Source organism: Odocoileus virginianus, chromosome 30, assembly GCF_023699985.2.
Source record: "Odocoileus virginianus isolate 20LAN1187 ecotype Illinois chromosome 30, Ovbor_1.2, whole genome shotgun sequence".
Lineage (NCBI taxonomy): Eukaryota > Metazoa > Chordata > Mammalia > Artiodactyla > Cervidae > Odocoileus > Odocoileus virginianus.
Genome location: NC_069703.1, coordinates 1861146 through 1872865, shown reverse-complemented (window position 1 = coordinate 1872865; position 11720 = coordinate 1861146). Strand labels below are relative to the sequence as shown.

Below are 11720 nucleotides of genomic sequence, written 5' to 3'. Positions count from 1 at the left end.
GCGAATACAGGCGAACACAGAAGAATCAAGGGAGATTTGAAAATGACCTGAAATTTGAACACACCCTCACCCACACACAAATTCATCAGCTGAGGGTTGAAGCTTTACTGGCTTGAAATTTTTGAGCACTAACTCTAACCAAAGATGGATGACCTCTAACCTATGCAAGCCCAGGAACTCTAGCTTAGAAATAAAACTAACCAAAAATTTGAGCAGAGAGCAGTAGCCATAACGTTAGTAGGGAGACCAACATCACAGATTTAGTCTAGGCAAGTTTATAAACAAAGAAATAGCAACAATTCAGGTTAGACAGGGATAAGAGCCAAATCTAGAGTTGTTAATATATTATCAAAAAGTATCTAGTATTTAACTGACAATGAAGAGACACTCAAAGAGCAAAAATTAAAGAAACAAAGTACAAAGAAATAAAAAAAATAGATATTTAAATTCAATTTTAAAATGTTAGGCAAAAATAATAGCATATAAAATTTAACAGATGTTTATTATTATTTTAGTTATCTATTTTGAAGCTAACCAAAGTGATCAATCTAAAAACACCATATGAAAACAATTTTAAAATTACCATATTAATAACAAATAAAAATATGATAGTTGTTTTAATATAGCCAAAAAAGTATTTGACAAAATTTTGCACTTATTTCTAATATAGACAGTTAGAAAATTTGAAACAGTGATTCCCCTAAACTATTAAGCATATGCACAGAAACCAAAATGATAGCAACAGAAACTAGATTAAACATTATTATATTTACTGATAAAACTTTAGAAGCATCAGCATTTCAGCTGGGAAGAAAAATAACATATTAATTGCAATTTTCACCTTGTTCTGGAAGTCCTAACCAGCATAGCAAAATAAGGATTGGGAGGGGGAAAGAAGTATAAAAACTGGAAAAATAAAATTGTTGACGTGCTCAAGAGTTAATGTCATCTTACCTAAAAAATACTGTAAAAAGCTACAGTTAGTAAAAAAAAAAAAGTCTAATAGACTATGTGAGAATGCAAATTAATCATATTCTTACACATGTACTAAAACAAATTAAATATTATATCAGAATTGAATTCATAATTTCAATAAAAATGTATGTGTTTTTCAAGCAAACCTAGGGAAATACAAAAGGCTTCATGGAGAAAAATATAAATCTTTACTGAAGATCATAGAAGAAACTTGAATATATTAAGAGAGACACATGTCTGATTACACTTGTATTGAATTTATAAATTAATCTGGGAAACGTTGTCTTCCACATAACAGTGAGCCTTTGAATCCACACACAAAATATCAGTGACTGTTTTATGGAACTTGACAATTTGGCTTTAAAGTTTATAAGAAAAGATAAGAGACATGAATATATAAGACAGTTTTAAAGAAGAAAATTGTTCAGGGAATGTGCACATTATCTACATTGTCTTATGCTAAAGCTATAGTAATTCAGTATATAATAACTTCACAGAAATGTACAAGTACTCTAATGGAACAGGATCTAGAAGCAGACTCACACATGATTTGGAAAACTGTACATAGAGGAAGTCATGTTGCAAATCAGTAGGGAAGTGTGAATAATGCTGTAAATTAGATGATGGATTATACTGTTGTGGAAAAAATATAGATTTTCACCTCATATTTTGTATAAAATAAAGTCTAGATATAAAACTATAAATATTAGAAAAAATAGCAGAAAATATATTGGGGGAATTTTTTTTCTTAGAAAATATTAGAAATGTGATTTCCTTTAAAAAATCATGTGTAAAAAACATTAATAATGTAAAAAAAAAAAAACACAGGTATTTACCTGAAGGAGGATACTTGCATTGAATATAACTACCAAGCAAGAGACAAAATGTACAAAAATTAATTAGGCATTATTAAGAAAAAGTAAATCAAATAGAAATTATGTAAACAATTAACACAGGAGGAAAATGAACTGGTCAGTAAATACATGAATACTTAGCCTCATTATTATCCAGGGAAATAAAAATTTAAAGAAAAATTAAATAGTATTAAACTATTGAGAATTAATTCAGGTTCAGTAAAATAAACATATGTTAGAATATGTTTCAGAGGATGAAGGGTGAAGCGGAGGATGAAAGGCAGTGGGAACACTCATATTCTGCTAATGTGAGACTAAATCAGCTTGATTCTTTACCTAGTCATTTTAATTAACTTTTTCTTTAAGACTTTTAATGGAAATTATCAAATACACAAAGTAGAGAGAATTATATGATTAATATCCATGTACACATTACTTGTCACAATAAACTGGAAAATTCTGAAAGAGATGGGAATCCCAGACCACCTGACCTGCCTCTTGAGAAACCTATATGCAGGTCAGGAAGTAAGAGTTAGAACTGGACATGGAACAACAGATTGGTTCCAAATAGGAAAAGGAGTACGTCAAGGTTGCATATTGTCACCTGCTTATTTAACTTATATGCAGAGTACATCATGAGAAACACTGGGCTGGATGAAGCACAAGCTGGAATCAAGATTGCCAGGAGAAATATCAATAACCTCAGATAAGCAGATGACACCTCCCTTATGGCAGAAAGTGAAGAGGAACTAAAGAGCCTCTTGATGAAAGTGAAAGAGGAGAGTGAAGAAGTTGGCTTAAAGCTCAACATTCAGAAAACTAAGATCATGGCATCTGGTCCCATCACCTCATGGGAAATAGATGGGGATACAGTGGAAACAGTGTCAGACTTTATTTTTGGGGGGCTCCAAAATCACTGCAGATGGTGACTGCAGCCATGAAATTAAAAGACGCTTACTCCTTGGAAGGAAAGTTATGACCAACCTAGATAGCATATTAAAAAGTAGAGACATTACTTTTCCAACAAAGGTCAGTCTGGTCAAGGCTATGGTTTTTCCAGTAGTCATGTATGGATGTGAGAGTTGGACTGTGAAGAAAGCTGAGCACTGAACAATTGATGTTTTTAACTGTGGTGTTGGAGAAGACTCCTGAGAGTCCCTTGGACTGCAAGGAGATCCAACCAGTCCATCCTGAAGGAGATCAGTCCTGGCTGTTCACTGGAAGGACTGATCCTGAAACTGAAACTCCAATACTTTGACCACCTCATGTGAAGAGTTGACTCACTGGAAAAGACCCTGATGCTTGGAGGGATTGGGGGCAGGGGAAGGGGACGACAGAGGATGAGATGGCTGGATGGCATCACTGACTCGATGGGTGTGAGTTTGAGTAAACTCCGGGAGTTGGTGATGGACAGGGAGTCCTGGCGTGCTGGGATTCATGGGGTCGCAAAGAGTCAGACATGACTGAGTGACTGAACTGAACTGAACTGAACACTTGACTTGATTTCCATGATTGGCAACATTTTGTCAGATTTATTTATATCATTTACCTTCTGCTACTCCTCCAGCTCCCTCACTTTTTGCTTGCTTGTTTGTTCACTGGATTGCTTTAAAGACAATCATACAACAGTTATTCTTTTATCTGTTAAATGCTTTTCTATATATCTCTTACTAACCTGTGTATTTATAAAACCCTCTTAAAAAACAAGCAGTTGGGTGATGGAATTCCAACAGAGCTATTTCAAATCCTAAAAGATGATGCTGTTAAAGTGCTGCACTCAACATGTCAGCAAATTTGGAAAACTCAGCAGTGGCCACAGGGCTGGAAAAGGTCAGTTTTCACTCCAATCCCAAAGAAAGGCAATGCCAAAGAATATTCAAACTACCACACTATTGTATTCATTTCACATGCTAGCAAAGTAATGCTCAAAATTCTCCAGGTGAAGCTTCAACAGTACATGAACTGAGAACTTCCAGAGGTTCAACCTGGACTCAGAAAATGCAGAGGAACCAGAGATCAAATTGCCAACATCCATTGGATCATAGAAAAGGCAAGAGAATTACAGGAAAACATCATCTACTTCTGCTTCACCAATGATGCTAAAACCTTTGACTGTGTGATCACAACAAACTGTGGAAAATTCTTAAAGAGATGGGAATATCAGACCATTTACCTGCCTCCTCAGAGATCTGTATGCAAGTCAAGAAGCAACATAGAACAGGACATGGAACAATGGACTGGTTCCAATCTGGGAAAGAAGTATATCAAGGCTGTATATTGTTACCCTGCTTATTTAACTTATATGCAGAGTACATCATGTGAAATGCCAGTTGGATAAAGCACAAACTGGAATCAAGATTGCAGGGAGAAATACCAATAACCTCAGATATGCAGGTGAAATCACCCTTATGGCAGAAAGCAAAGAGGAGCTAAAGAGCCTCTTGATGAAAATGAAAGAGGGGCATGAAAAGCTGGCTTAAAACTCAATGTTCAAAAAACAAAGATCATGGCATCTGGTCCCATCACTTCATGGCAAACAGATGGGGAAACTATGGAAACAGTGACAGATTTATTTTCTTGGGCCTCAAAATCACTGCAGATGGTGACTGCAGGCATGAAATTAAAAGACACTTGCTCCTTGGAAGAAAAGCTATGACCAACCTAGACAGCATATTAACAAGCAGATTCACTACTTCACTGACAAAGGTCCATGTAGTCAAGCTATGGTCTTTCCAGTAGTCATGTATGGATGTGAGTGTTGGACCATAAAGAAAGCTGAGTGCCGACAAATTGATGCTTTTGAACTGTGGTGTGGAGAAGATTCTTAAGAGTTCCCTGGACTACAAGGAGATCAAAGCAGTCAATCCTAAAGGAAATCAATCCTTAATATTCATTGGAAGGACTGATGCTGAAGCTGAAGCTCAAATACTTAGGCCACCTGAGGCAAAGAACTGACTCATTGGGAAAGACCCTCATCCTGGGAAATATTGATGGCAGGAGGAGAAGGTGTTGACAGAGGATGAGACAGTTGGATGGTTTCACTGACTCTATAGTCATGGGTTTGAGTAAACTCTGGGGGTTGGTGATGGACAGGGAAGCCTGGTGTGTTGCAGTCCATGGGGTCACAAAGAGTTGGACACTAGTGAGCAACTGAACTGAACTGAATTCCTGCCCATATTAATATTGTTTTAATAATATCATTGGCGTTGTTGCAGGTTTGGATTAAGTTCAACTTACATGTACATACTGCATTCAGTGCTCCTGTCTCCGAGGTCTTTAAAAGTTATAAGATGCTCTTTCCCTCCTTTTTATTGCCTTGTACTTGTTGTGTTGGAAAAGACTGGGTCATTTGTCCTATAGACTGTCCCACATTCTAGATTTGATTGGATGGTCTCTTAGGATTCTGTAACTTGTTCTCCATCTCATTCATTCTTGTGAAGATTATACTCTCAGAAACTGATCATTTTTAGGTTCATATTTAACATCACAAGCAAGACTATTTCATGGGTGATGATGTGGGCATTCTATTTCCTTATATATTGAGGAAGATAATGTCTGTTTATCCCCAAATTTTAATGAGACTGGATCACAGGTCTCAGGTATGGATAGCGATTTTGTATTATTTGGTGTAGTAGGATAAAACTACGAAGTTCATTTCTTGATACTCATCCTAAAGTAATTCTAAATAATATGCATAAGGAAAAGTGTAAGAAAGTTCCCAGAAGCATTATGATAGAGTTAGAGAGCATCCATTTGTCCCTTTCATGACCCTCTAGCCAACCATGTATTTGGGGGGCTGAACTCCATGAACAAGTATCGGTGGGTTCCTTGGCCCCTGGCTTCTGGTTGTGCTCATCTGAAGAGGACACCAAGCAAGAGATCTGAGTAAGACAAGAGAGGGAGTTCCCAGGGTTTCCACTTCACACGCTTGCCTCCCTCTGTTAAATTGTCTTTAGTTAGTTAAGCTTATAGCTGTGAAGCAAGCTGAGCACTGAAAAATTGATGCTTTTGAACTGTGGTGTTGGAGAAGACTCTTGAGAGTCCGTCGGACAGCAAGGAGATCCAACCAGTCCATCCTGAAGGAGATCAGTCCTGGGTGTTCATTGGAAGGACTGATGCTGAAGCTGAACCTCCAATACTTTGGCCATCTCATGCAAAGAGTTGACTCACTGGAAAAGACCCTGATGCTGGGAGGGATTGGGGGCAGGAGGGGAAGGGGATGACAGAGGATGAGATGGCTGGATGGCATCACCAACTCGATGGGCATGAGTCTGAGTAAACTCCGGGTGTTGGTGATGGACAGGGAGGCCTGTCATGCTGCGATTCATGGGATCGGAAAGAGTCAGACATGACGGAGCACCTGTACTGAACTGAACTGAAGGTTATAGCTTGGGCTTTCCTGGCTTGCAGTGCAGGAGATGTGGGTTCGATCCTTGGATTGGGAAGAGTCCCTAGAAGAGGGCATGGCAACCCAATCTTGGATATTCTTGCCTAGAGAATCCCATGGACTGAGGAGCCTGGTGGGCTACAGTCCATAGTGTTGCAAAGACTTGGACATACGGAAGTAACAGACCATGCACACACACATGTAAGGTTATAGTTGAGGCAGCCCTTCCCATGAGCTCTTTCCGTCTAGTTTTCATTACTGCTTCCTTCTCTACTTCCTTCAGGTCTAAGTTCGATGATTAGCCTTGAAATTGTAAAGTATCCCTTGAGATTTCCCAATACCCTGCCCGTTTTCTTTTTTTTTTTTTTTGAACATTCCTTTTCTCAAACTGTTATTCAAAGAATTCAGCTTGAGAAGAGCCTCTATTTCTTGCCAGAATTAGACTGATATATTACTCAAAGGTAAAACATTGGGTAAAATGTAAATGTTTATTTATGCATTTGTTTACTCACTAAACAAATGATTTTTGAATTTCAGAAACAATGCACACCAACGAAAGTTATAATACAAGACACAGCTCAGATTTAAGCTGAATAATCAAACCATGTAAATTACTGCAACTAATACTTGCTAGTATTCAGAATATTGCATATTTTCAGTAACTTAAAAGTGAATCTCTATCTACTTTCCCATTTCGTGATCCCTCCAGAAGTAAAATTTATTTTTCTATTAGATTAAGAGAATAAAGCCAAATTATTACTCATGGTAGGCAATTTTGACATTAATTATAGCTGAGTTAAACAGAAACATAGAAAACTTTGAAGATTTATCAAGCATTGAAAAATGATCACTTATAGCTACTCCTTAGGAGCTCTAATGATAAAGGCAGTTCTCCACTTTCTAATAATACATAAAATTTATGTTGCACAACGTAATTCAATAGAATAGCATAGTAACCAATGGTAACATGAAAATAACCTCTTAAAATTTTATCCTTAATTGGGAGTGAACATGAAAACAATGCAACTAAATACATTAAGAAATAGAAGATAGTTACCACTGAAAAATTTTCTAATAAGTTATTTTTGGAGGTATAAACAACCCAAACTGGAATTTGCTTTATAAAGACTAGAGCATTACTTACAGAAATGTTAAAGATGCTAAGGTCTAAATAAGCTGAACAAAACAATTGAGCACATGTCTTAACCAGATGTCTACCTTGATTATTTTTATGAACAGCTATTCTGCTGCCCAGTTTTTATGTGCAATTTTATATTTCAATATGTGCACAAGAAAGAAAGTGAAATAGATAGTTCAACATTAGCCATATTTAGCATTCTCTTAGGGCATCACTGGAGAAGGAAATGTCAACCCACTCCAGTATTCTTGCCTGGAGAATCCCAGGGACAGAGAAGCCTGGTGGGCTGCTGTCTATGGGATCGCACAGAGTTGGACACAACTGAAGCGACTTAGCAGCAGCAGCAGCAGGGCATCACATATTCACCAGTTCAGACACAAATTGTTCCAGAGAAAACTGGATGAAATCATTGTAGCTGTTAAGCATGTCATATTGCATTGAGAGCTAATGTGAAAGATGATAAAATCCATAAGGATATTATCTTTAATTTCTGAAAAATAAACCTAAAAAAAAGAAACAAAAAATCATCACCACCATCAACAACAGAAAAAACATGAATCAGATCTAAGGGACGAATATATCTCACTAAAAGATAAACATCTAGAATACCTAGCATGCAAGTCCAAGCTGAATTTGAACACACTTATAGAAGATACATTCTTGTAAGCTAGTGTGACCAGATAATATTGCCTGCCACAGTCTGTCTACAAACTATAAAATCAACAAGTCATATCAATCATGAAACTATTGAGTCAGCCACCTGTACTGATTACTTATATGGCCAGGACAATTTCACTGACTTTTTCTGCCATATCATAATCCATTTGGCCAGAAGCAGACAACCTTGCTAAAAGTGAGTTTCCAATAGTGGCAGTCTTTGCTGACAAGCAGGTGCCAAAACCATGCTGACTTGAAAATGACAAGCGACTTTGCCAGAAATTCACCTCAAACTTTACTGAGTTGTTAGCCCCAAGAAAAGTCTCTTAATGGATGACTCACAAGTTCTGCAAGAACGTTGGCAAAATTATTTCTTCTCAGAGATGTAGCTACTAACCATACTTTTTATGTTTTAGTAGAAATACAAGCTTGATAAACACATGATAATATCCAAGTGAAAATTTGCCCCTGAGTTGTTAAATATGGACACAGTTTTGTTTTTGGGTTTTTTTTTTTAAGATTTCTTATTGAAGGATAACATACCAAACTTAAGTATGTGTGCGTGCTCAGAGGCTTCAGTTGTGTCCAACTCTTTGTGACCCTATGGACTGTAGCCCGCCAGACTCCTCTGTCCATGAGATTCTCCAGGCAAGAATACTGAAGTGGTTGCTATGCCCTCCTCCAGGTGATCTTCCCGACCCAGGGATCGAATATGCATCTCCATGCGTCTCCTGAATTCCAGGAAGATTCTCTACTGCTGAGCCATGGAGGAAACCCGAACACCAGTTTAGGCACTGTGAATGCACTTGTTGAAGTTGGCAATCAGAATTCAGAATAAAAAATAAACATCTACCTGCACTCCAGGGAGCTTCTTTCTGCTCCTATCCAGTCACTGTCTATATAATCCTATAACCAATGCATAGATTAGCTTTACCTGTATTTGTACACTTTATAAATGAAATCACAAGGTATAGCTTCTTATGTGTGGCTTCTTTCCCTCAATGTTATTATATCTGTGCTTTCTATTCCTCTTGCTCAGGGCCTTTTTTCTTATGAATTTCATCATGTATTTCCAAATCCAAGTCACACTAATGTGCAACTTGAAAAGTAAAATATAATCAGGGGATGTAGGGCTCAAAGATACTAATTTTTGAGGAATTTTTGGCATACTCATTGGAAATATTCCAGTTTCTTAGGTGAAAGAAAAACTCACCAGAATAAAAGCTCAACTGAGTAAGAATACTATTGATGAAAGTGCTAAAAACTGACCATGAAATCCAATATGTACACTTAAAAAGTGACTAAAGAGTGTAAATAAATAATAATAATGGATAATTTAAAAGGCTTAATATACCTTTAAAATTCAGGTCATTGGGCTCTGAAGTGAAACATTTTGTACTTGGGAAGCACTTTGAAACACTAAATGTACGTCTCATACACTTTCATAGATTAATAGATCAATACTTAAATATGAAAGTAGATTTTCAACCTCATATAATCACTGAGTAGAGACTAAAACTCAGGTCTTTGATCTGTATATCTCCAAAAATTGTATTGTGAGAATAAGGTTCATTATTATTCAGCTGAGCAAAACAATGAGGGAAAGAGAAAGAAGGGACACAGAAAGGTCCTTCAAATATGTATAATATAAAAAACACATGCAACTTTAGAGTAGATATTATTTTATTCCTTCTTTCAACAATCTTGCCTCCATTTTTCAAAATTTAAATCCTTACAGTTATTGGAAAGTTGCCAGTTTAGTAGTGGAAATAAGCTGCTTACAGTAGAAGTTATCACCATGTTTTGGACAATATTAATACAGGCATATGTCCAAAATACTGAAGATTCTGTTCCAGACCACAGCAATAAGGCTAATGCCACAATAAAACAAGTCTCACATATTTTTTTGTTTTCTAGTATACATAAAAGTTATGTTTATACTATTAGTACAGGGTAGTATATTAAGTATGTAGTAGCAATACTTTATTGCTAAAAAATGCTAACCATCATCTGAGCCTTCAGCCAGTCATAATGTTTTTGGTCATGAGGGTCTTAGTTTGTTGTTAGCAGCTACTAACCAATCAGGGTGGTGTTTGCTGAGGGTTGGGGTGGTTGGGTCAATTTCTTAAAACAAGACAAGGATGTTTGTTATATTTATTGACTTTTCCTTTCACAAATGATTTCTATATAGTATGCAACAGTGTTTGATAGCATTTAACCCACAGTAAAACTTCTTTCAAAATTGTAATTAGTTTTCTCAAACCCTACCCTACACTTTTCTTTATAGTAGAATGCCAACTAATAAAAGTAGAATGAAATTTAAATTTAACAAAATCACCAGTGGAGAATCCCATAGTCATGATTATCATAACATCAACAAATGCTAAAACTAATATGTAAGAGATTGATGAGAAATGAGAAGCATATATTGTCTCAAAGTGTCTCCCAGAAAATACTGATTAATTGCAAATTTTAAAGATATAACTTTACAGTGGAGAAACTTAGAAAGCACCATTTAATCTGTGATGAAAGCTAAAATCACTGGTAATGGGACAACTCAAAACCATGTACCGTTGGACAAGATTCATAAAAAAGAACACAGCATCATTTCTATATTTTTTCTTGAAAGGCATAACCTGATACTTGATTGAAAATTGAGGAAACATAATCGCTTCTCGGCCTTTTGGCTAAGATCAAGTGCAGTATCTGAAAATTGAGGAAACATAGACAAATCCAAAGTTGAGGTCAATTCTATAAAATAACTAACCTATAGCATTTGTAAGAGTCAAGGTTGGGAGAGTCAGACAATATTGAAGAAATATTTCAAACTGAAAGAAATTTAATTTATAATATGAAAGAAATTTAATTTAATTATATGTATAATTAAGCATAACATGTAATCAATTGGATCTTATTGCTATAAAAGATATTATAAAAAGATTTGGTGAAACTTGACCAGGGTCTGCATATTTGATTATAGTAATGTTTTAGTGTTATTTTCCTAGTTTGGATGATTGTACTGCTCTTATGGGGGAAATGCCCTTATTTGCAGAAAATACACTGAAGCTTAATGTCAAACACTGCAAGGAAAAAAAGGTTTTAGTACTGTACGGCAACTCTCCTGTGAATTCAAAATTATTTTAAAATAAAATAATATAAAAAAGGAGGGGTATTTAGATGTTTAATGGGTTTAGTTTCAGCTTGCAAGATGAAAAAATCCTAGGGAGCTGATGTACAACGCTGTTGATATACAACAATGGGAAAAGTATACTTAACATTTCTAAACTGTACACTTAATGATGATTAAGACTATTCTGGGTTTTGTTTTTGTGTTTTTGTTTGTGCCATGACAAAATGGAAACAAATCAGCAAGCAACAAGTACTGTTTAGGACATGGGTTCTCAAGGTTGAGCAGTGTAGTTTTCAGAAAATACAGATGTCTAAATCCCAATAAGGGCCTCCTGGTGGTTCAGTGGTAAAGAACCCACGTGCCAATGCAGGACACATGGTTCGATCCCTGGGTCTGGATCAGGAAGATCCTTTAGAGAAGGAAATGGCAACATGCTCCAGTAGTTTTGCCTGGGAAATCCCTTGGACCAAAGAGCCTGGTGGGCTACAGTCCCAGGGGTCACAAAAGCATCAGACATGATTTAGCAATGCAACAACACAAATCCCAAACTGTAGATTATGATTCAAAATGTCTGAATTA

At 36.3% G+C, this 11720-nt stretch overlaps 1 pseudogene; it reads left to right on the top strand.

The window, feature by feature from the left end:
- The first annotated feature begins 10678 nt into the window (after positions 1-10678).
- Positions 10679-10852, top strand: LOC139032304 (U2 spliceosomal RNA; annotated as a pseudogene).
- Positions 10853-11720: the final 868 nt, after the last annotated feature.